The sequence below is a fragment of the Scyliorhinus torazame genome, chromosome 5 (genome assembly GCF_047496885.1).
Source record: "Scyliorhinus torazame isolate Kashiwa2021f chromosome 5, sScyTor2.1, whole genome shotgun sequence".
NCBI classification, from domain to species: Eukaryota; Metazoa; Chordata; class Chondrichthyes; order Carcharhiniformes; family Scyliorhinidae; genus Scyliorhinus; species Scyliorhinus torazame.
In genome coordinates this window covers 27986061-28013037 of record NC_092711.1, presented here as the reverse complement: position 1 = coordinate 28013037, position 26977 = coordinate 27986061, and positions in this window count along the sequence as shown.

The window sequence follows — 26977 nt, the reverse complement described above, 5'->3', positions numbered from 1 at the left end:
CTGCAGAATCACATCCTCAGCATCTTCACTAACCTTCCAATAACACAAACTGCAGAAAACCATCCTCAGCAGCTCCACTCACCTCCCAATAACACAACCAGCAGAAACCCATCTTCAGCATCTTCACTAACCTTCCAATAACACAACCTGCAGAAAACCATACTCAGCATCACCACTCACCTCCCAATAACACAACCTGCAGAAACCCATCCTCAGCATCTTCACTAACCTTCCAATAACACAACATGCAGAAAACCATCCTCAGCATCTCCACACACCTTCCAATAACACAACCTGCAGTAAACCATCCTCAGCATCTCCACTAACCTCACAATAACACAACCTGTAGAAACCCATCATCAGCGTCTCCACACACCTCCCAATAACACAACCTTCTGAAGCCCATCCTCAGCATCTGCTCTCACCTCCCAATAACATGACCTGCAGAAAGCCATCCTCAGCATCTTCACTCACCTCCAAATAACACAACCTGCAGAAATCCATCCTCAGCATCTTCACTAACCTTCCAATAACACAACCTGCAGAAAACCATCCTCAGCATCTCCACTTACCTCACAATAACACAACCTGTAGAAACCCATCCTCAGCGTCTCCACTCACCTCCCAATAACACAACATGCAGAAACCCATCCACAGCATCTCCAATCACCTCACAATAACACAACCTGCAGAAACCTATCCTCAGCATCTCCACTCACCTTCCAATAACACAACCTCCATAAACCCATCCTCAGCATCTCCACTCACCTCCCAGTAACACAACCTTCAGACGCCCATCCTCAGCATCTCCGCTCACCTCCCAATAACACAACCTTCAGAAGCCCATCCTCAGCATTTTCACTCACGTCCCAATAACACAACCTGCAGCAACCCAATCTCAGCATCTTCAATCACCTACCATTAACACAACATGCAGACACGCATCCTCAGCATTATAACTCAACTTACAATAACACAACCTGCAGAATCCCACACTCAGCATCTTCACTAACCTTCCAATAACACAATCTGCAGAAACCCATCCTCAGCATCTCCACTCACCTCCCAATAACAGAACCTGCAGAAACCCATCCTCGGCATTTTCACTAACCTTCCAATAACACAACATGCAGAAACCCATCCACAGCATCTCCACTCACCTCCCAATCACACAACCTGCAGAAACCTATCCTCAGCATCTTCACTCACGTCCCAATAACACAACCTTCAGAAGCCCATCCTCAGCATCTTCACTCACGTCCCAATAACACAACCTGCAGAAACCCATCCTCAGCATCTTCATTCACCTCCCAATTACACAACCTTCAGAAGCCCATCCTCAGCATCTCCACTCACCTCCCAATAACACAACCTTCAGAAGCTCATCCTCAGCATCTTCACTCACCTCCCAATAACACAACCTTCAGAAGCTCATCCTCAGCATCTTCACTCACCTCCCAAGAACGCAACCTGCAGAAACCCATCCTCGGCATCTTCAACAACCTTCCAATAACACAACCTGCAGAAACCCATCCTCAGCATCTCCACTCACCTCGCAATAACGCAACCTGCAGAAACCCTTTCTCAGCATCTCCACTCACCTCCCAATAACACAACCTGCATAAATCCATCCTCAGCATCTTCACTAACCTTCCAATAACACAACATGCAGAAAACCATCCTCAGCATCTCCGCACACCTTCCAATAACACAACCTGCAGAAAACCATCCTCAGCATCTCCACTAACCTCACAATAACACAACCTGTAGAAACCCATCATCAGCTTCTCCACACACCTCCCAATAACACAACCTGGAGAAACCCATCCTCAGCATCTCCACTCACTTCCCAATAACACAACCTGCAGAAACCTATCCTCAGCATCTCCACACACCTTCCAATCACACATCCTGCAGAAACCAATCCTCAGCATCTCCACTCACCTCCCAATAACACAACCTTCAGACGCCCATCCTCAGCATCTCCACTCACCTCCCAATAACACAACCTTCAGAAGCCCATCCTCAGCATCTTCACTCACGTCCCAATAACACAACCTTCAGAAGCCCATCCTCAGCATCTTCACTCACGTCCCAATAACACAACCTGCAGAAACCCATCCTCAGCATCTTCATTCACCTCCCAATTACACAACCTTCAGAAGCCCATCCTCAGCATCCCAACTCACTCCCAATAACACAACCTTCAGAAGCCCATCCTCAGCATCTTCACTCACCTCCCAATAACACAACCTTCAGAAGCCCATCCTCAGCATCTTCACTCACCTCCCAAGAACGCAACCTGCAGAAACCCATCCTCAGCATCTTCAACAACCTTCCAATAACACAATCTGCAGAAACCCATCCTCAGCACCTCCACTCACCTCGCAATAACGCAACCTGCAGAACCCCGTCCTTTGCATCTTCACTCACCTCCCAATTACACAACCTGCAGAAACCCTTTCTCAGCATCTTCACTCACCTCCCAATAACACAACCTGCAGAAACCCATCCTCAGCATCTTCACTAACCTTCCAATAACACAAACTGCAGAAAACCACCCTCAGCAGCTCCACTCACCTCCCAATAACACAACCAGCAGAAACCCATCTTCAGCATCTTCACCAACCTTCCAATAACACAACCTGCAGAAACCACTCCTCAGCATCTCCGCTCACCTCCCAATAACACAACCTGCAGAAAGCCATCCTCTGCATCTTCACTCACCTCCCAATTACACAACCTGCAGAAACCCATCCTCAGCATCTTCACTCACCTCCCAATAACACAACCTTCAGAAGCCCATCATCAGCATCCTCACTCACCTCAAATAACACAAGCTGCAGAAACCCATCCTCAGCATCTCCACTCGACTCCAAATAACACAACCTGCGGAAACCCAACCTCGGCATCTTCACTCACCTCCAAATAACATAACCTGCAGAAACCCATCCTCAGCATCTCCACTCACCTCCTAATAACACAACCTGCAGAACACCATCCTCAGCATCTCCACTCACCTCCCAATAACAAAGCCTTCAGAAGCCCATCCTCAGCATCTTCACTCACACCCCAATAACACAACCTTCAGAAGCCCTACCTCAGCATCTTCACTCACCTACCTATAACACAACCTGCAGAAACCCATCCTCAGCATCTTCACCAACCTTCCAATAACACAACTTGCAGAAACCCATCCTCAGCATCTCCACTCACCTCCCAGTAACACAGCCTGCAGAAACCCATCCTCTGCATCTTCACTCACCTCCCAATTACAAAACCTGCAGAAACCCTTACTCAGCATCTTCACTCATCTCCCAATAATACAACCTGCAGAAACCCATCCGCAGCATCTTCACTAACCTTCCAATAACACAACCTGCAGAAAACCATACTCAGCATCTCCACTCACCTCCCAATAACACAACCTGCAGAAACCCATCCTCAGCATCTTCACTAACCTTCGAATAACACGACATGCAGAAAACCATCCTCAGCATCTCCACACACCTTCCAATAACACAACCTGCAGTAAACCATCCTCAGCATCTCCACTAACCTCACAATTACACAACCTTTAGAAACCCATCATCAGCGTCTCCACACACCTCCCAATAACACAACCTTCAGAAGCCCATCCTCAGCATCTGCTCTCACCTCCCAATAACATGACCTGCAGAAAGCCATCCTCAGCATCTTCACTCACCTCCAAATAACACAACCTGCAGAAATCCGTCCTCAGCATCTTCACTAACCTTCCAATAACACAGCCTGCAGAAAACCATCCTCAGCATCTCCACTCACCTCCCAATAACACAACCTGCAGAAATCCATCCTCAGCATCTTCACTAACCTTCCAATTACACAACATGCAGAAAACCATCCTCAGCGTCTCCACACACCTCCCAATAACACAACCTGGAGAAACCCATCCTCAGCATCTCCACTCACCTCCCAATAACACAACCTGTAGAAACCTATCCTCAGCATCTCCACACACCTTCCAATCACACATCCTGCAGAAACCCATCCTCAGCATCTCCACTTAACTCCCAAGAACACAACCTTCAGACGCCCATCCTCAGCATCTCCACTCACCTCCCAATAACACAACCTTCAGAAGCCCATCCTCAGCATCTTCACTCACGTCCCAATATCACAACCTTCAGAAGCCCATCCTCAGCATCTTCACTCACGTCCCAATAACACAACCTGCAGAAAACCATCCTCAGCATCTTCATTCACCTCCCAATTACACAACCTTCAGAAGCCCATCCTCAGCATCCCAACTCACTCCCAATAACACAACCTTCAGAAGCCCATCCTCAGCATCTTCACTCACCTCCCAATAACACAACCTTCAGAAGCCCATCCTCAGCATCTTCACTCACCTCCCAAGAACGCAACCTGCAGAAACCCATCCTCAGCATCTTCAACAACCTTCCAATAACACAACCTGCAGAAACCCATCCTCAGCACCTCCACTCACCTCGCAATAACGCAACCTGCAGAACCCCGTCCTTTGCATCTTCACTCACCTCCCAATTACACAACCTGCAGAAACCCTTTCTCAGCATCTTCACTCACCTCCCAATAAGACAACCTGCAGAAACCCATCCTCAGCATCTTCACTAACCTTCCAATAACACAAACTGCAGAAAACCATCCTCAGCAGCTCCACTCACCTCCCAATAACACAACCAGCAGAAACCCATCTTCAGCATCTTCACCAAACTTCCAATAACACAACCTGCAGAAACCCCTCCTCAGCATCTCCGCTCACCTCCCAATAACACAACCTGCAGAAAGCCATCCTCTGCATCTTCACTCACCTCCCAATTACACAACCTGCAAAAACCCATCCTCAGCATCTTCACTCACCTCCCAATAACACAACCTTTAGAAGCCCATCATCAGCATCCTCACTCACCTCAAATAACACAAGCTGCAGAAACCCATCCTCAGCATCTCCACTCGACTCCAAATAACACAACCTGCGGAAACCCATCCTCGGCATCTTCACTCACCTCCAAATAACATAACCTGCAGAAACCCATCCTCAGCATCTCCACTCACCTCCTAATAACACAACCTGCAGAACACCATCCTCAGCATCTCCACTCACCTCCCAATAACAAAGCCTTCAGAAGCCCATCCTCAGCATCTTCACTCACACCCCAATAACACAACCTTCAGAAGCCCTACCTCAGCATCTTCACTCACCTACCTATAACACAACCTGCAGAAACCCATCCTCAGCATCTTCACCAACCTTCCAATAACACAACTTGCAGAAACCCATCCTCAGCATCTCCACTCACCTCCCAATAACACAACCTGCAGAAACCCATCCTCTGCATCTTCACTCACCTCCCAATTACAAAACCTGCAGAAACCCTTACTCAGCATCTTCACTCATCTCCCAATAATACAACCTGCAGAAACCCATCCGCAGCATCTTCACTAACCTTCCAATAACACAACCTGCAGAAAACCATACTCAGCATCTCCACTCACCTCCCAATAACACAACCTGCAGAAACCCATCCTCAGCATCTTCACTAACCTTCCAATAACACGACATGCAGAAAACCATCCTCAGCATCTCCACACACCTTCCAATAACACAACCAGCAGTAAACCATCCTGAGCATCTCCACTAACCTCACAATTACACAACCTGTAGAAACCCATCATCAGCGTCTCCACACACCTCCCAATAACACAACCTTCAGAAGCCCATCCTCAGCATCTGCTCTCACCTCCCAATAACATGAACTGCAGAAAGCCATCCTCAGCATCTTCACTCACCTCCAAATAACACAACCTGCAGAAATCCGTCCTCAGCATCTTCACTAACCTTCCAATAACACAGCCTGCAGAAAACCATCCTCAGCATCTCCACTCACCTCCCAATAACACAACCTGCAGAAATCCATCCTCAGCATCTTCACTAACCTTCCAATTACACAACATGCAGAAAACCATCCTCAGCGTCTCCACACACCTCCCAATAACACAACCTGCAGAAACCTATCCTCAGCATCTCCACACACCTTCCAATCACACATCCTGCAGAAACCCATCCTCAGCATCTCCACTTAACTCCCAAGAACACAACCTTCAGACGCCCATCCTCAGCATCTCCACTCACGTCCCAATATCACAACCTTCAGAAGCCCATCCTCAGCATCTTCACTCACGTCCCAATAACACAACCTGCAGAAACCCATCCTCAGCGTCTTCATTCACCTCCCAATTACACAACCTTCAGAAGCCCATCCTCAGCATCTCCACTCACCTCCCAATAACACAACCTTCAGAAGCCCATCCTCAGCATCTTCACTCACCTCCCAATAACACAACCTTCAGAAGCCCATCCTGAGCATCTTCACTCACCTCCCAAGAACGCAACCTGCAGAAACCCATCCTCAGCATCTTCAACAACCTTCCAATAACACAACCTGCAGAAACCCATCCTCAGCACCTCCACTCACCTCGCAATAACGCAACCTGCAGAACCCCGTCCTTTGCATCTTTACTCACCTCCCAATTACACAACCTGCAGAAACCCTTTCTCAGCATCTTCACTCACCTCCCAATAAGACAACCTGCAGAAACCCATCCTCAGCATCTTCACTAACCTTCCAATAACACAAACTGCAGAAAACCATCCTCAGCAGCTCCACTCACCTCCCAATAACACAACCAGCAGAAACCCATCTTCAGCATCTTCACCAACCTTCCAATAACACAACCTGCAGAAACCCCTCCTCAGCATCTCCGCTCACCTCCCAATAACACAACCTGCAGAAAGCCATCCTCTGCATCTTCACTCACCTCCCAATTACACAACCTGCAGAAACCCATCCTCAGCATCTTCACTCACCTCCCAATAACACAACCTTCAGAAGCCCATCATCAGCATCCTCACTCACCTCAAATAACACAAGCTGCAGAAACCCATCCTCAGCATCTCCACTCGACTCCAAATAACACATCCTGCGGAAACCCATCCTCGGCATCTTCACTCACCTCCAAATAACATAACCTGCAGAAACCCATCCTCAGCATCTCCACTCACCTCCTAATAACACAACCTGCAGAACACCATCCTCAGCATCTCCACTCACCTCCCAATAACAAAGCCTTCAGAAGCCCATCCTCAGCATCTTCACTCACACCCCAATAACACAACCTTCAGAAGCCCTACCTCAGCATCTTCACTCACCTACCAATAACACAACCTGCAGAAACCCATCCTCAGCATCTTCACCAACCTTCCAATAACACAACTTGCAGAAACCCATCCTCAGCATCTCCACTCACCTCCCAATAACACAACCTGCAGAAACCCATCCTCTGCATCTTTACTCACCTCCCAATTACAAAACCTGCAGAAACCCTTACTCAGCATCTTCACTCATCTCCCAATAATACAACCTGCAGAAACCCATCCGCAGCATCTTCACTAACCTTCCAATAACACAACCTGCAGAAAACCATACTCAGCATCTCCACTCACCTCCCAATAACACAACCTGCAGAAACCCATCCTCAGCATCTTCACTAACCTACCAATAACACGACATGCAGAAAACCATCCTCAGCATCTCCACACACCTTCCAATAACACAACCTGCAGTAAACCATCCTCAGCATCTCCACTAACCTCACAATTACACAACCTGTAGAAACCCATCATCAGCGTCTCCACACACCTCCCAATAACACAACCTTCAGAAGCCCATCCTCAGCATCTGCTCTCACCTCCCAATAACATGACCTGCAGAAAGCCATCCTCAGCATCTTCACTCACCTCCAAATAACACAACCTGCAGAAATCCGTCCTCAGCATCTTCACTAACCTTCCAATAACACAGCCTGCAGAAAACCATCCTCAGCATCTCCACTCACCTCCCAATAACACAACCTGCAGAAATCCATCCTCAGCATCTTCACTAACCTTCCAATAACACAACATGCAGAAAACCATCCTCAGCGTCTCCACACACCTCCCAATAACACAACCTGGAGAAACCCATCCTCAGCATCTCCACTCACCTCCCAATAACACAACCTGCAGAAACCTATCCTCAGCATCTCCACACACCTTCCAATCACACATCCTGCAGAAACCCATCCTAAGCATCTCCACTTAACTCCCAAGAACACAACCTTCAGACGCCCATCCTCAGCATCTCCACTCACCTCCCAATAACACAACCTTCAGAAGCCCATCCTCGTCATCTTCACTCACGTCCCAATATCACAACCTTCAGAAGCCCATCCTCAGCATCTTCACTCACGTCCCAATAACACAACCTGCAGAAACCCATCCTCAGCATCTTCATTCACCTCCCAATTACACAACCTTCAGAAGCCCATCCTCAGCATCTCCACTCACCTCCCAATAACACAACCTTCAGAAGCCCATCCTCAGCATCTTCACTCACCTCCCAATAACACAACCTTCAGAAGCCCATCCTCAGCATCTTCACTCACCTCCCAAGAACGCAACCTGCAGAAACACATCCTCAGCATCTTCAACAACCTTCCAATAACACAACCTGCAGAAACCCATCCTCAGCATCTCCACTCACCTCGCAATGACGCAACCTGCAGAACTCCGTCCTCTGCATCTTCACTCACCTCCCAATTACACAACCTGCAGAAACCCTTTCTCAGCATCTTCACTCACCTCCCAATAACACAACCTGCAAAAACCCATCCTCAGCATCTTCACTCACCCCCCAATAACACAACCTGCAGAAACCCATCCTCAACAGCTCCACTCACCTCCCAAAAACACAACCAGCAGAAACCCATCTTCAGCATCTTCACCAACCTTCCAATAACACAACCTGCAGAAACCCCTCCTCAGCATCTCCGCTCACCTCCCAATAACACAACCTGCAGAAAGCCATCCTCTGCATCTTCACTCACCTCCCAATTACACAACCTGCAGAAACCCTTTCTCAGCATCTTCACTCACCTCCCAATAACACAACCTGCAGAAACCCATCCTCAGCATCTTCACTAACCTTCCAATAACACAACCTGCAGAAACCCATCCTCAGCATCTTCACTCACCTCCCAATAACACAACCTTCAGAAGCCCATCATCAGCATCCTCACTCACCTCAAATAACACAAGCTGCAGAAACCCATCCTCAGCATCTCCACTCGACTCCAAATAACACATCCTGCTGAAACCCATCCTCGGCATCTTCACTCACCTCCAAATAACATAACCTGCAGAAACCCATCCTCAGCATCTTCACTCACCTACCAATAACACAACCTGCAGAACACCATCCTCAGCATCTCCACTCACCTCCCAATAACAAAGCCTTCAGAAGCCCATCCTCAGCATCTTCAGTCACACCCCAATAACACAACCTTCAGAAGCCCTACCTCAGCATCTTCACTCACCTACCAATAACACAACCTGCAGAAACCCATCCTCAGCATCTTCACCAACCTTCCAATAACACAACCTGCAGAAAACCATACTCAGCATCTCCACTCACCTCCCAATAACACAACCTGCAGAAACCCATCCTCAGCATCTTCACTAACCTTCCAATAACACGACATGCAGAAAACCATCCTCAGCATCTCCACACACCTTCCAATAACACAACCTGCAGTAAACCATCCTCAGCATCTCCACTAACCTCACAATTACACAACCTGTAGAAACCCATCATCAGCGTCTCCACACACCTCCCAATAACACAACCTTCAGAAGCCCATCCTCAGCATCTGCTCTCACCTCCCAATAACATGACCTGCAGAAAGCCATCCTCAGCATCTTCACTCACCTCCAAATAACACAACCTGCAGAAATCCGTCCTCAGCATCTTCACTAACCTTCCAATAACACAGCCTGCAGAAAACCATCCTCACCATCTCCACTCACCTCCCAATAACACAACCTGCAGAAATCCATCCTCAGCATCTTCACTAACCTTCCAATAACACAACATGCAGAAAACCATCCTCAGCGTCTCCACACACCTCCCAATAACACAACCTGGAGAAACCCATCCTCAGCATCTCCACTCACCTCCCAATAACACAACCTGCAGAAACCTATCCTCAGCATCTCCACACACCTTCCAATCACACATCCTGCAGAAACCCATCCTCAGCATCTCCACTTAACTCCCAAGAACACAACCTTCAGACGCCCATCCTCAGCATCTCCACTCACCTCCCAATAACACAACCTTCAGAAGCCCATCCTCGTCCTCTTCACTCACGTCCCAATATCACAACCTTCAGAAGCCCATCCTCAGCATCTCCACTCACGTCCCAATAACACAACCTGCAGAAACCCATCCTCAGCATCTTCATTCACCTCCCAATTACACAACCTTCAGAAGCCCATCCTCAGCATCTCCACTCACCTCCCAATAACACAACCTTCAGAAGCCCATCCTCAGCATCTTCACTCACCTCCCAATAACACAACCTTCAGAAGCCCATCCTCAGCATCTTCACTCACCTCCCAAGAACGCAACCTGCAGAAACACATCCTCAGCATCTTCAACAACCTTCCAATAACACAACCTGCAGAAACCCATCCTCAGCATCTCCACTCACCTCGCAATGACGCAACGTGCAGAACCCCGTCCTCTGCATCTTCACTCACCTCCCAATTACACAACCTGCAGAAACCCTTTCTCAGCATCTTCACTCACCTCCCAATAACACAACCTGCAAAAACCCATCCTCAGCATCTTCACTCACCCCCCAATAACACAACCTGCAGAAACCCATCCTCAGCAGCTCCACTCACCTCCCAAAAACACAACCAGCAGAAACCCATCTTCAGCATCTTCACCAACCTTCCAATAACACAACCTGCAGAAACCCCTCCTCAGCATCTCCGCTCACCTCCCAATAACACAACCTGCAGAAACCCATCCTCAGCATCTTCACTCACCTTCCAATAACACAACATGAAGAAAACCATCCTCAGCATCTCCACACACCTCCCAATAACACAACCTGCAGAAAACCATCCTCAGCATCTCCACTAACCTCACAATAACACAACCTGTAGAAACCCATCCTCAGCGTCCCCACTCACCTCCCAATAACACAACATGCAGAAACCCATCCACAGCATCTCCACTCACCTCCCAATCACACAACCTGCAGAAACCTATCCTCAGCATCTTCACTCACGTCCCAATAACACAACCTTCAGAAGCCCATCCTCAGCATCTTCACTCACGTCCCAATAACACAACCTGCAGAAACCCATCCTCAGCATCTTCATTCACCTCCCAATTACACAACCTTCAGAAGCCCATCCTCAGCATCTCCACTCACCTCCCAATAACACAACCTTCAGAAGCCCATCCTCAGCATCTTCACTCACCTCCCAATAACACAACCTTCAGAAGCTCATCCTCAGCATCTTCACTCACCTCCCAAGAACGCAACCTGCAGAAACCCATCCTCAGCATCTTCAACAACCTTCCAATAACACAACCTGCAGAAACCCATCCTCAGCATCTCCACTCACCTCGCAATAAAGCAACCTGCAGAACCCCGTCCTCTGCATCTTCACTCACCTCCCAATTACACAACCTGCAGAAACCCTTTCTCAGCATCTTCACTCACCTCCCAATAACACAACCTGCAGAAACCCATCCTCAGCATCTTCACTAACCTTCCAATAACACAAACTGCAGAAAACCATCCTCAGCAGCTCCACTCACCTCCCAATAACACAACCAGCAGAAACCCATCTTCAGCATCTTCACCAACCTTCCAATAACACAACCTGCAGAAACCCCTCCTCAGCATCTCCGCTCACCTCCCAATAACACAACCTGCAGAAAGCCATCCTCTGCATCTTCACTCACCTCCCAATAACACAACCTGCAGAATCCCATCCTCAGCATCTTCACTAACCTTCCAATAACACAAACTGCAGAAAACCATCCTCAGCAGCTCCACTCACCTCCCAATAACACAACCAGCAGAAACCCATCTTCAGCATCTTCACTAACATTCCAATAACACAACCTGCAGAAAACCATACTCAGCATCACCACTCACCTCCCAATAACACAACCTGCAGAAACCCATCCACAGCATCTTCACTAACCTTCCAATAACACAACATGCAGAAAACCATCCTCAGCATCTCCACACACCTTCTAATAACGCAACCTGCAGTAAACCATCCTCAGCATCTCCACTAACCTCACAATAACACAACCTGTAGAAACCCATCATCAGCGTCTCCACACACCTCCCAATAACACAACCTTCAGAAGCCCATCCTCAGCATCTGCTCTCACCTCCCAATAACATGACCTGCAGAAAGCCATCCTCAGCATCTTCACTCACCTCCAAATAACACAACCTGCAGAAATCCATCCTCAGCATCTTCACTAACCTTCCAATAACACAACCTGCAGAAAACCATCCTCAGCATCTCCACTTACCTCCCAATAACACAACCTGCAGAAATCCATCCTCAGCATCTTCACTAACCTTCCAATAACACAACCTGCAGAAACCCATCCTCAGCATCTCCACTCACCTCGCAATAACGCAACCTGCAGAACCCCGTCCTCTGCATCTTCACCCACCTCCCAATTACACAACCTGCAGAAACCCTTTCTCAGCATCTTCACTCACCTCCCAATAACACAACCTGCAGAATCCCATCCTCAGCATCTTCACTAACCTTCCAATAACACAAACTGCAGAAAACCATCCTCAGCAGCTCCACTCACCTCGCAATAACACAACCAGCAGAAACGCATCTTCAGCATCTTCACCAACCTTCCAATAACACAACCTGCAGAAAACCCTCCTCAGCATCTCCGCTCACCTCCCAATAACACAACCTGCAGAAAGCCATCCTCTGCATCTTCACTCACCTTCCAATAACACAACATGAAGAAAACCATTCTCAGCATCTCCACACACCTCCCAATAACACAACCTGCAGAAAGCCATCCTCTGCATCTTCACTAACCTTCCAATAACACAACATGCAGAAAACCATCCTCAGCGTCTCCACACACCTCCCAATAACACAACCTGGAGAAACCCATCCTCAGCATCTCCACTCACCTCCCAATAACACAACCTGCAGAAACCTATCCTCAGCATCTCCACACACCTTCCAATCACACATCCTGCAGAAACCCATCCTCAGCATCTCCACTTAACTCCCAAGAACACAACCTTCAGACGCCCATCCTCAGCATCTCCACTCACCTCCCAATAACACAACCTTCAGAAGCCCATCCTCGTCATCTTCACTTACGTCCCAATATCACAACCTTCAGAAGCCCATCCTCAGCATCTCCACTCACGTCCCAATAACACAACCTGCAGAAACCCATCCTCAGCATCTTCATTCACCTCCCAATTACACAACCTTCAGAAGCCCATCCTCAGCATCTCCACTCACCTCCCAATAACACAACCTTCAGAAGCCCATCCTCAGCATCTTCACTCACCTCCCAATAACACAACCTTCAGAAGCCCATCCTCAGCATCTTCACTCACCTCCCAAGAACGCAACCTGCAGAAACACATCCTCAGCATCTTCAACAACCTTCCAATAACACAACCTGCAGAAACCCATCCTCAGCATCTCCACTCACCTCGCAATGACGCAACGTGCAGAACCCCGTCCTCTGCATCTTCACTCACCTCCCAATTACACAACCTGCAGAAACCCTTTCTCAGCATCTTCACTCACCTCCCAATAACACAACCTGCAAAAACCCATCCTCAGCATCTTCACTCACCCCCCAATAACACAACCTGCAGAAACCCATCCTCAGCAGCTCCACTCACCTCCCAAAAACACAACCAGCAGAAACCCATCTTCAGCATCTTCACCAACCTTCCAATAACACAACCTGCAGAAACCCCTCCTCAGCATCTCCGCTCACCTCCCAATAACACAACCTGCAGAAAGCCATCCTCTGCATCTTCACTCACCTCCCAATTACACAACCTGCAGAAACCCTTTCTCAGCATCTTCACTCACCTCCCAATAACACAACCTGCAGAAACCCATCCTCAGCATCTTCACTAACCTTCCAATAACACAACCTGCAGAAAATCATCCTCAGCATCTCCACTCACCTCCCAATAACACAACCTGCATAAACCCATCCTCAGCATCTTCACTCACCTACCAATAACACAACCTGCAGAAAACCATCCTCAGCATCTCCACTCACCTCCCAATAACACAACCTGCAGAAACCCATCCTCAGCATCTTCACTCACCTTCCAATAACACAACATGAAGAAAACCATCCTCAGCATCTCCACACACCTCCCAATAACACAACCTGCAGAAAACCATCCTCAGCATCTCCACTAACCTCACAATAACACAACCTGTAGAAACCCATCCTCAGCGTCCCCACTCACCTCCCAATAACACAACATGCAGAAACCCATCCACAGCATCTCCACTCACCTCCCAATCACACAACCTGCAGAAACCTATCCTCAGCATCTTCACTCACGTCCCAATAACACAACCTTCAGAAGCCCATCCTCAGCATCTTCACTCACGTCCCAATAACACAACCTGCAGAAACCCATCCTCAGCATCTTCATTCACCTCCCAATTACACAACCTTCAGAAGCCCATCCTCAGCATCTCCACTCACCTCCCAATAACACAACCTTCAGAAGCCCATCCTCAGCATCTTCACTCACCTCCCAATAACACAACCTTCAGAAGCTCATCCTCAGCATCTTCACTCACCTCCCAAGAACGCAACCTGCAGAAACCCATCCTCAGCATCTTCAACAACCTTCCAATAACACAACCTGCAGAAACCCATCCTCAGCATCTCCACTCACCTCGCAATAAAGCAACCTGCAGAACCCCGTCCTCTGCATCTTCACTCACCTCCCAATTACACAACCTGCAGAAACCCTTTCTCAGCATCTTCACTCACCTCCCAATAACACAACCTGCAGAAACCCATCCTCAGCATCTTCACTAACCTTCCAATAACACAAACTGCAGAAAACCATCCTCAGCAGCTCCACTCACCTCCCAATAACACAACCAGCAGAAACCCATCTTCAGCATCTTCACCAACCTTCCAATAACACAACCTGCAGAAACCCCTCCTCAGCATCTCCGCTCACCTCCCAATAACACAACCTGCAGAAAGCCATCCTCTGCATCTTCACTCACCTCCCAATAACACAACCTGCAGAATCCCATCCTCAGCATCTTCACTAACCTTCCAATAACACAAACTGCAGAAAACCATCCTCAGCAGCTCCACTCACCTCCCAATAACACAACCAGCAGAAACCCATCTTCAGCATCTTCACTAACATTCCAATAACACAACCTGCAGAAAACCATACTCAGCATCACCACTCACCTCCCAATAACACAACCTGCAGAAACCCATCCACAGCATCTTCACTAACCTTCCAATAACACAACATGCAGAAAACCATCCTCAGCATCTCCACACACCTTCTAATAACGCAACCTGCAGTAAACCATCCTCAGCATCTCCACTAACCTCACAATAACACAACCTGTAGAAACCCATCATCAGCGTCTCCACACACCTCCCAATAACACAACCTTCAGAAGCCCATCCTCAGCATCTGCTCTCACCTCCCAATAACATGACCTGCAGAAAGCCATCCTCAGCATCTTCACTCACCTCCAAATAACACAACCTGCAGAAATCCATCCTCAGCATCTTCACTAACCTTCCAATAACACAACCTGCAGAAAACCATCCTCAGCATCTCCACTTACCTCCCAATAACACAACCTGCAGAAATCCATCCTCAGCATCTTCACTAACCTTCCAATAACACAACCTGCAGAAACCCATCCTCAGCATCTCCACTCACCTCGCAATAACGCAACCTGCAGAACCCCGTCCTCTGCATCTTCACCCACCTCCCAATTACACAACCTGCAGAAACCCTTTCTCAGCATCTTCACTCACCTCCCAATAACACAACCTGCAGAATCCCATCCTCAGCATCTTCACTAACCTTCCAATAACACAAACTGCAGAAAACCATCCTCAGCAGCTCCACTCACCTCGCAATAACACAACCAGCAGAAACGCATCTTCAGCATCTTCACCAACCTTCCAATAACACAACCTGCAGAAAACCCTCCTCAGCATCTCCGCTCACCTCCCAATAACACAACCTGCAGAAAGCCATCCTCTGCATCTTCACTCACCTTCCAATAACACAACATGAAGAAAACCATTCTCAGCATCTCCACACACCTCCCAATAACACAACCTGCAGAAAACCATCCTCAGCATCTCCACTAACCTCACAATAACACAACCTGTAGAAACCCATCCTCAGCGTCTCCACTCACCTCCCAATAACACAACATGCAGAAACCCATCCACAGCATCTCCAATCACCTCACAATAACACAACCTGCAGAAACCTATCCTCAGCATCTCCACTCACCTTCCAATAACACAACCACCAGAAACCCATCCTCAGCATCTCCACTCACCTCCCAGTAACACAACCTTCAGACGCCCATCCTCAGCATCTCCGCTCACCTCCCAATAACACAACCTGCAGCAACCCAATCTCAGCATCTTCAATCACCTACCATTAACACAACATGCAGACACGCATCCTCAGCATCATAACTCAACTTACAATAACACAACATGCAGAATCCCACACTCAGCATCTTCACTAACCTTCCAATAACACAATCTGCAGAAATCCATCCTCAGCATCTCCACTCACCTCCCAATAACAGAACCTGCAGAAACACATCCTCGGCATTTTCACTAACCTTCCAATAACACAACATGCAGAAACCCATCCACAGCATCTCCACTCACCTCCCAATCACACAACCTGCAGAAATCTATCCTCAGCATCTTCACTCACGTCCCAATAACACAACCTTCAGAAGCCCATCCTCAGCATCTTCACTCACGTCCCAATAACACAACCTGCAGAAACCCATCCTCAGCATCTTCATTCACCTCCCAATTACACAACCTTCAGAAGCCCATCCTCAGCATCTCCACTCACCTCCCAATAACACAACCTTCAGAAGCTCATCCTCAGCATCTTCACTCACCTCCCAATAACACAACCTTCAGAAGCTCATTCTCAGCATCTTCACTCACCTCCCAAGAACGCAACCTGCAGAAACCCATCCTCGGCATCTTCAACAACCTTCCAATAACACAACCTGCAGAAACCCATCCTCAGCATCTCCACTCACCTCGCAATAACGCAACCTGCAGAACCCCGTCCTCTGCATCTTCACTCACCTCCCAATAACACAACCTGCAGAAACCCATCCTCAGCATCTTCACTAACCTTCCAATAACACAAGCTGCAGGAAACCATCCTCAGCAGCTCCACTCACCTCCCAATAACACAACCAGCAGAAACCCATCTTCAGCATCTTCACCAACCTTCCAATAACACAACCAACAGAAACCCCTCCTCAGCATCTCCGCTCACCTCCCAATAACACAACCTGCAGAAAGCCATCCTCTGCATCTTCACTCACCTCCCAATTACACAACCTGCAGAAACCCATCCTCAGCATCTTCACTCACCTCCCAATAACACAACCTGCAGAATCCCATCCTCAGCATCTTCACTAACCTTCCAATAACACAAACTGCAGAAAACCATCCTCAGCAGCTCCACTCACCTCCCAATAACACAACCAGCAGAAACCCATCCTCAGCATCTTCACTAACCTTCCAATAACACAACATGCAGAAAACCATCCTCAGCATCTCCACACACCTTCCAATAACACAACCTGCAGTAAACCATCCTCAGCATCTCCACTAACCTCACAATAACACAACCTGTAGAAACCCATCATCAGCGTCTCCACACACCTCCCAATAACACAACCTTCAGAAGCCCATCCTCAGCATCTGCTCTCACCTCCCAATAACATGACCTGCAGAAAGCCATCCTCAGCATCTTCACTCACCTCCAAATAACACAACCTGCAGAAATCCATCCTCAGCATCTTCACTAACCTTCCAATAACACAACCTGCAGAAAACCATCCTCAGCATCTCCACTTACCTCACAATAACACAACCTGTAGAAACCCATCCTCAGCGTCTCCACTCACCTCCCAATAACACAACATGCAGAAACCCATCCACAGCATCTCCAATCACCTCACAATAACACAACCTGCAGAAACCTATCCTCAGCATCTCCACTCACCTTCCAATAACACAACCTCCAGAAACCCATCCTCAGCATCTCCACTCACCTCCCAGTAACACAACCTTCAGACGCCCATCCTCAGCATCTCCGCTCACCTCCCAATAACACAACCTTCAGAAGCCCATCCTCAGCATCTTCACTCACGTCCCAATAACACAACCTGCAGCAACCCAATCTCAGCATCTTCAATCACCTACCATTAACACAACATGCAGACACGCATCCTCAGCATCATAACTCAACTTACAATAACACAACCTGCAGAATCCCACACTCAGCATCTTCACTAACCTTCCAATAACACAATCTGCAGAAACCCATCCTCAGCATCTCCACTCACTTCCCAATAACAGAACCTGCAGAAACCCATCCTCGGCATTTTCACTAACCTTCCAATAACACAACATGCAGAAACCCATCCACAGCATCTCCACTCACCTCCCAATCACACAACCTGCAGAAACCTATCCTCAGCATCTTCACTCACGTCCCAATAACACAACCTTCAGAAGCCCATCCTCAGCATCTTCACTCACGTCCCAATAACACAACCTGCAGAAACCCATCCTCAGCATCTTCATTCACCTCCCAATTACACAACCTTCAGAAGCCCATCCTCAGCATCTCCACTCACCTCCCAATAACACAACCTTCAGAAGCCCATCCTCAGCATCTTCACTCACCTCCCAATAACACTAACCTTCAGAAGCTCATCCTCAGCATCTTCACTCACCTCCCAAGAACGCAACCTGCAGAAACCCATCCTCGGCATCTTCAACAACCTTCCAATAACACAACCTGCAGAAACCCATCCTCAGCATCTCCACTCACCTCGCAATAACGCAACCTGCAGAACCCCGTCCTCTGCATCTTCACTTACCTCCCAATTACACAACCTGCAGTAACCCTTTCTCAGCATCTTCACTCACCTCCCAATAACACAACCTGCAGAAACCCATCCTCAGCATCTTCACTAACCTTCCAATAACACAAACTGCAGGAAACCATCCTCAGCAGCTCCACTCACCTCCCAATAACACAACCAGCAGAAACCCATCTTCAGCATCTTTACCAACCTTCCAATAACACAACCTGCAGAAACCCCTCCTCAGCATCTCCGCTCACCTCCCAATAACACAACCTGCAGAAAGCCATCCTCTGCATCTTCACTCACCTCCCAATTACACAACCTGCAGAAACCCATCCTCAGCATCTTCACTCACCTCCCAATAACACAACCTGCAGAATCCCATCCTCAGCATCTTCACTAACCTTCCAATAACACAAACTGCAGAAAACCATCCTCAGCAGCTCCACTCACCTCCCAATAACACAACCAGCAGAAACCCATCTTCAGCATCTTCACTAACCTTCCAATAACACAACCTGCAGAAAACCATACTCAGCATCACCACTCACCTCCCAATAACACAACCTGCAGAAACCCATCCTCAGCATCTTCACTAACCTTCCAATAACACAACATGCAGAAAACCATCCTCAGCATCTACACACCTTCCAATAACACAACCTGCAGTAAACCATCCTCAGCATCTCCACTAACCTCACAATAACACAACCTGTAGAAACCCATCATCAGCGTCTCCACACACCTCCCAATAACACAACCTTCAGAAGCCCATCCTCAGCATCTGCTCTCACCTCCCAATAAGATGACCTGCAGAAAGCCATCCTCAGCATCTTCACTCACCTCCAAATAACACAACCTGCAGAAATCCATCCTCAGCATCTTCACTAACCTTCCAATAACACAACCTGCAGAAAACCATCCTCAGCATCTCCACTCACCTCCCAATAACACAACCTGCAGAAACCCATCCTCAGCATCTCCACCATCTTCCAATAACACAACCTGCAGAAACCCATCCTCAGCATCTTCACTAACCTTCCAATAACACAACCTGCAGAAACCCATCCTCAGCATCTCCACTCACCTCGCAATAACGCAACCTGCAGAACCCAGTCCTCTGCATCTTCACTCACCTCCCAATAACACAACCTGCAGAAATCCATCCTCAGCATCTTCACTAACCTTCCAATAACACAACCTGCAGAAACCCATCCTCAGCATCTCCACTCACCTCGCAATAACGCAACCAGCAGAACCCCGTCCTCTGCATCTTCACTCACCTCCCAATTACACAACCTGCAGAAACCCTTTCTCAGCATCTTCACTCACCTCCCAATAACACAACCTGCAGAATCCCATCCTCAGCATCTTCACTAACCTTCCAATAACACAAACTGCAGAAAACCATCCTCAGCAGCTCCACTCACCTCCCAATAACACAACCAGCAGAAACCCATCTTCAGCATCTTCACCAACCTTCCAATAACACAACCTGCAGCAACCCCTCCTCAGCATCTCCGCTCACCTCCCAATAACACAACCTGCAGAAAGCCATCCTCTGCATCTTCACTCACCTTCCAATAACACAACATGAAGAAAACCATCCTCAGCATCTCCACACACCTCCCAATAACACAACCTGCAGAAAACCATCCTCAGCATCTCCACTAACCTCACAATAACACAACCTGTAGAAACCCATCCTCAGCGTCTCCACTCACCTCCCAATAACACAACATGCAGAAACCCATCCACAGCATCTCCACTCACCTCCCAATAACACAACCTGCAGAAACCTATCCTCAGCATCTCCACTCACCTCCCAGTAACACAACCTTCAGACGCCCATCCTCAGCATCTCCGCTCACCTCCCAATAACACAACCTTCAGAAGCCCATCCTCAGCATCTTCACTCACGTCCCAATAACACAACCTGCAGCAAACCAATCTCAGCATCTTCAATCACCTACCATTAACACAACATGCAGACACGCATCCTCAGCATCATAACTCAATTTACAATAACACAACCTCCAGAAACCCACACTCAGCATCTTCACTAACCTTCCAATAACACAACCTGCAGAAACCCATCCTCAGCATCTCCACTCACCTCGCAATAACGCAACCTGCAGAACCCCGTCCTCTGCATCTTCACTTACCTCCCAATTACACAACCTGCAGTAACCCTTTCTCAGCATCTCCACTCACCTCCCAATAACACAACCTGCAGAAACCCATCCTCAGCATCTTCACTAACCTTCCAATAACACAACCAGCAGAAACCCATCTTCAGCATCTTCACCAACCTTCCAATAACACAACCTGCAGAAAGCCCTCCTCAGCATCTCCGCTCACCTCCCAATAACACAACCTGCAGAAAGCCATCCTCTGCATCTTCACTCACCTCCCAATTACACAACCTGCAGAAACCCATCCTCAGCATCTTCACTCACCTCCCAATAACACAACCTGCAGAATCTCATCCTCAGCATCTTCACTAACCTTCCAATAACACAAACTGCAGAAAACCATCCTCTGCAGCTCCACTCCCCTCCCAATAACACAACCAGCAGAAACCCATCTTCAGCATCTTCACTAACCTTCCAATAACACAACCTGCAGAAAACCATACTCAGCATCACCACTCACCTCCCAATAACACAACCTGCAGAAACCCATCCTCAGCATCTTCACTAACCTTCCAATAACACAACATGCAGAAAACCATCCTCAGCATCTCCACACACCTTCCAATAACACAACCTGCAGTAAACCATCCTCAGCATCTCCACTAACCTCACAATAACACAACCTGTAGAAACCCATCATCAGCGTCTCCACACACCTCCCAATAACACAACCTTCAGAAGCCCATCCTCAGCATCTGCTCTCACCTCCCAATAACATGACCTGCAGAAAGCCATCCTCAGCATCTTCACTCACCTCCAAATAACACAACCTGCAGAAATCCATCCTCAGCATCTTCACTAACCTTCCAATAACACAACCTGCAGAAAACCATCCTCAGCATCTCCACTTACCTCCCAATAACACAACCTGCAGAAATCCATCCTCAGCATCTTCACTAACCTTCCAATAACACAACCTGCAGAAACCCATCCTCAGCATCTCCACTCACCTCGCAATAACGCAACCTGCAGAACCCCGTCCTCTGCATCTTCACTCACCTCCCAATTACACAACCTGCAGAAACCCTTTCTCAGCATCTTCACTCACCTCCCAATAACACAACCTGCAGAATCCCATCCTCAGCATCTTCACTAACCTTCCAATAACACAAACTGCAGAAAACCATCCTCAGCAGCTCCACTCACCTCCCAATAACACAACCAGCAGAAACCCATCTTCAGCATCTTCACCAACCTTCCAATAACACAACCTGCAGAAACCCCTCCTCAGCATCTCCGCTCACCTCCCAATAACACAACCTGCAGAAAGCCATCCTCTGCATCTTCACTCACCTTCCAATAACACAACATGAAGAAAACCATCCTCAGCATCTCCACACACCTCCCAATAACACAACCTGCAGAAAACCATCCTCAGCATCTCCACTAACCTCACAATACCACAACCTGTAGAAACCCATCCTCAGCGTCTCCACTCACCTCCCAATAACACAACATGCAGAAACCCATCATCAGCGTCTCCACACACCTCCCAATAACACAACCTTCAGAAGCCCATCCTCAGCATCTGCTCTCACCTCCCAATAACATGACCTGCAGAAAGCCATCCTCATCATCTTCACTCACCTCCAAATAACACAACCTGCAGAAATCCATCCTCAGCATCTTCACTCACCTCCAAATAACACAACCTGCAGAAATCCATCCTCAGCATCTTCACTAACCTTCCAGTAACACAACCTGCAGAAAACCATCCTCAGCATCTCCACTCACCTCCCAATAACACAACCTGCAGAAACCCATCCTCAGCATCTCCACCATCTTCCAATAACACAACCTGCAGAAACCCATCCTCAGCATCTTCACTAACCTTCCAATAACACAACCTGCAGAAACCCATCCTCAGCATCTCCACTCACCTCGCAATAACGCAACCTGCAGAACCCCGTCCTCTGCATCTTCACTCACCTCCCAATAACACAACCTGCAGAAATCCATCCTCAGCATCTTCACTAACCTTCCAATAACACAACCTGCAGAAACCCATCCTCAGCATCTCCACTCACCTCGCAATAACGCAACCAGCAGAACCCCGTCCTCTGCATCTTCACTCACCTCCCAATTACACAACCTGCAGAAACCCTTTCTCAGCATCTTCACTCACCTCCCAATAACACAACCTGCAGAATCCCATCCTCAGCATCTTCACTAACCTTCCAATAACACAAACTGCAGAAAACCATCCTCAGCAGCTCCACTCACCTCCCAATAACACAACCAGCAGAAACCCATCTTCAGCATCTTCACCAACCTTCCAATAACACAACCTGCAGAAACCCCTCCTCAGCATCTCCGCTCACCTCCCAATAACACAACCTGCAGAAAGCCATCCTCTGCATCTTCACTCACCTTCCAATAACACAACATGAAGAAAACCATCCTCAGCATCTCCACACACCTCCCAATAACACAACCTGCAGAAAACCATCCTCAGCATCTCCACTAACCTCACAATAACACAACCTGTAGAAACCCATCCTCAGCGTCTCCACTCACCTCCCAATAACACAACATGCAGAAACCCATCCACAGCATCTCCACTCACCTCCCAATAACACAACCTGCAGAAACCTATCCTCAGCATCTCCACTCACCTTCCAATAACACAACCTCCAGAAACCCATCCTCAGCATCTCCACTCACCTCCCAGTAACACAACCTTCAGACGCCCATCCTCAGCATCTCCGCTCACCTCCCAATAACACAACCTTCAGAAGCCCATCCTCAGCATCTTCACTCACGTCCCAATAACACAACCTGCAGCAAACCAATCTCAGCATCTTCAATCACCTACCATTAACACAACATGCAGACACGCATCCTCAGCATCATAACTCAACTTACAATAACACAACCTCCAGAAACCCACACTCAGCATCTTCACTAACCTTCCAATAACACAACCTGCAGAAACCCATCCTCAGCATCTCCACTCACCTCGCAATAACGCAACCTGCAGAACCCCGTCCTCTGCATCTTCACTAACCTTCCAATAACACAAACTGCAGGAAACCATCCTCAGCAGCTCCACTCACCTCCCAATAACACAACCAGCAGAAACCCATCTTCAGCATCTTCACCAACCTTCCAATAACACAACCTGCAGAAAGCCCTCCTCAGCATCTCCGCTCACCTCCCAATAACACAACCTGCAGAAAGCCATCCTCTGCATCTTCACTCACCTCCCAATTACACAACCTGCAGAAACCCATCCTCAGCATCTTCACTCACCTCCCAATAACACAACCTGCAGAATCCCATCCTCAGCATCTTCACTAACCTTCCAATAACACAAACTGCAGAAAACCATCCTCTGCAGCTCCACTCACCTCCCAATAACACAACCAGCAGAAACCCATCTTCAGCATCTTCACTAACCTTCCAATAACACAACCTGCAGAAAACCATACTCAGCATCACCACTCACCTCCCAATAACACAACCTGCAGAAACCCATCCTCAGCATCTTCACTAACCTTCCAATAACACAACATGCAGAAAACCATCCTCAGCATCTCCACTAACCTCACAATAACACAACCTGTAGAAACCCATCATCAGCGTCTCCACACACCTCCCAATAACACAACCTTCAGAAGCCCATCCTCAGCATCTGCTCTCACCTCCCAATAACATGACCTGCAGAAAGCCATCCTCAGCGTCTTCACTCACCTCCAAATAACACAACCTGCAGAAATCCATCCTCAGCATCTTCACTAACCTTCCAATAACACAACCTGCAGAAAACCATCCTCAGCATCTCCACTTACCTCCCAATAACACAACCTGCAGAAATCCATCCTCAGCATCTTCACTAACCTTCCAATAACACAACCTGCAGAAACCCATCCTCAGCATCTCCACTCACCTCGCAATAACGCAACCTGCAGAACCCCGTCCTCTGCATCTTCACTCACCTCCCAATTACACAACCTGCAGAAACCCTTTCTCAGCATCTTCACTCACCTCCCAATAACACAACCTGCAGAATCCCATCCTCAGCATCTTCACTAACCTTCCAATAACACAAACTGCAGAAAACCATCCTCAGCAGCTCCACTCACCTCCCAATAACACAACCAGCAGAAACCCATCTTCAGCATCTTCACCAACCTTCCAATAACACAACCTGCAGAAACCCCTCCTCAGCATCTCCGCTCACCTCCCAATAACACAACCTGCAGAAAGCCATCCTCTGCATCTTCACTCACCTTCCAATAACACAACATGAAGAAAACCATCCTCAGCATCTCCACACACCTCCCAATAACACAACCTGCAGAAAACCATCCTCAGCATCTCCACTAACCTCACAATACCACAACCTGTAGAAACCCATCCTCAGCGTCTCCACTCACCTCCCAATAACACAACATGCAGAAACCCATCATCAGCGTCTCCACACACCTCCCAATAACACAACCTTCAGAAGCCCATCCTCAGCATCTGCTCTCACCTCCCAATAACATGACCTGCAGAAAGCCATCCTCAGCATCTTCACTCACCTCCAAATAACACAACCTGCAGAAATCCATCCTCAGCATCTTCACTAACCTTCCAATAACACAACCTGCAGAAAACCATCCTCAGCATCTCCACTTACCTCCCAATAACACAACCTGCAGAAATCCATCCTCAGCATCTTCACTAACCTTCCAATAACACAACCTGCAGAAACCCATCCTCAGCATCTCCACTCACCTCGCAATAACGCAACCTGCAGAACCCCGTCCTCTGCATCTTCACTCACCTCCCAATTACACAACCTGCAGAAACCCTTTCTCAGCATCTTCACTCACCTCCCAATAACACAACCTGCAGAATCCCATCCTCAGCATCTTCACTAACCTTCCAATAACACAAACTGCAGAAAACCATCCTCAGCAGCTCCACTCACCTCCCAATAACACAACCAGCAGAAACCCATCTTCAGCATCTTCACCAACCTTCCAATAACACAACCTGCAGAAACCCCTCCTCAGCATCTCCGCTCACCTCCCAATAACACAACCTGCAGAAAGCCATCCTCTGCATCTTCACTCACCTTCCAATAACACAACATGAAGAAAACCATCCTCAGCATCTCCACACACCTCCCAATAACACAACCTGCAGAAAACCATCCTCAGCATCTCCACTAACCTCACAATAACACAACCTGTAGAAACCCATCCTCAGCGTCTCCACTCACCTCCCAATAACACAAACTGTAGAAACCCATCCTCAGCGTCTCCACTCACCTCCCAATAACACAACATGCAGAAACCCATCCACAGCATCTCCACTCACCTCCCAATAACACAACCTGCAGAAACCTATCCTCAGCATCTCCACTCACCTTCCAATAACACAACCTCCAGAAACCCATCCTCAGCATCTCCACTCACCTCCCAGTAACACAACCTTCAGACGCCCATCCTCAGCATCTCCGCTCACCTCCCAATAACACAACCTTCAGAAGCCCATCCTCAGCATCTTCACTCACGTCCCAATAACACAACCTGCAGCAAACCAATCTCAGCATCTTCAATCACCTACCATTAACACAACATGCAGACACGCATCCTCAGCATCATAACTCAACTTACAATAACACAACCTGCAGAAACCCACACTCAGCATCTTCACTAACCTT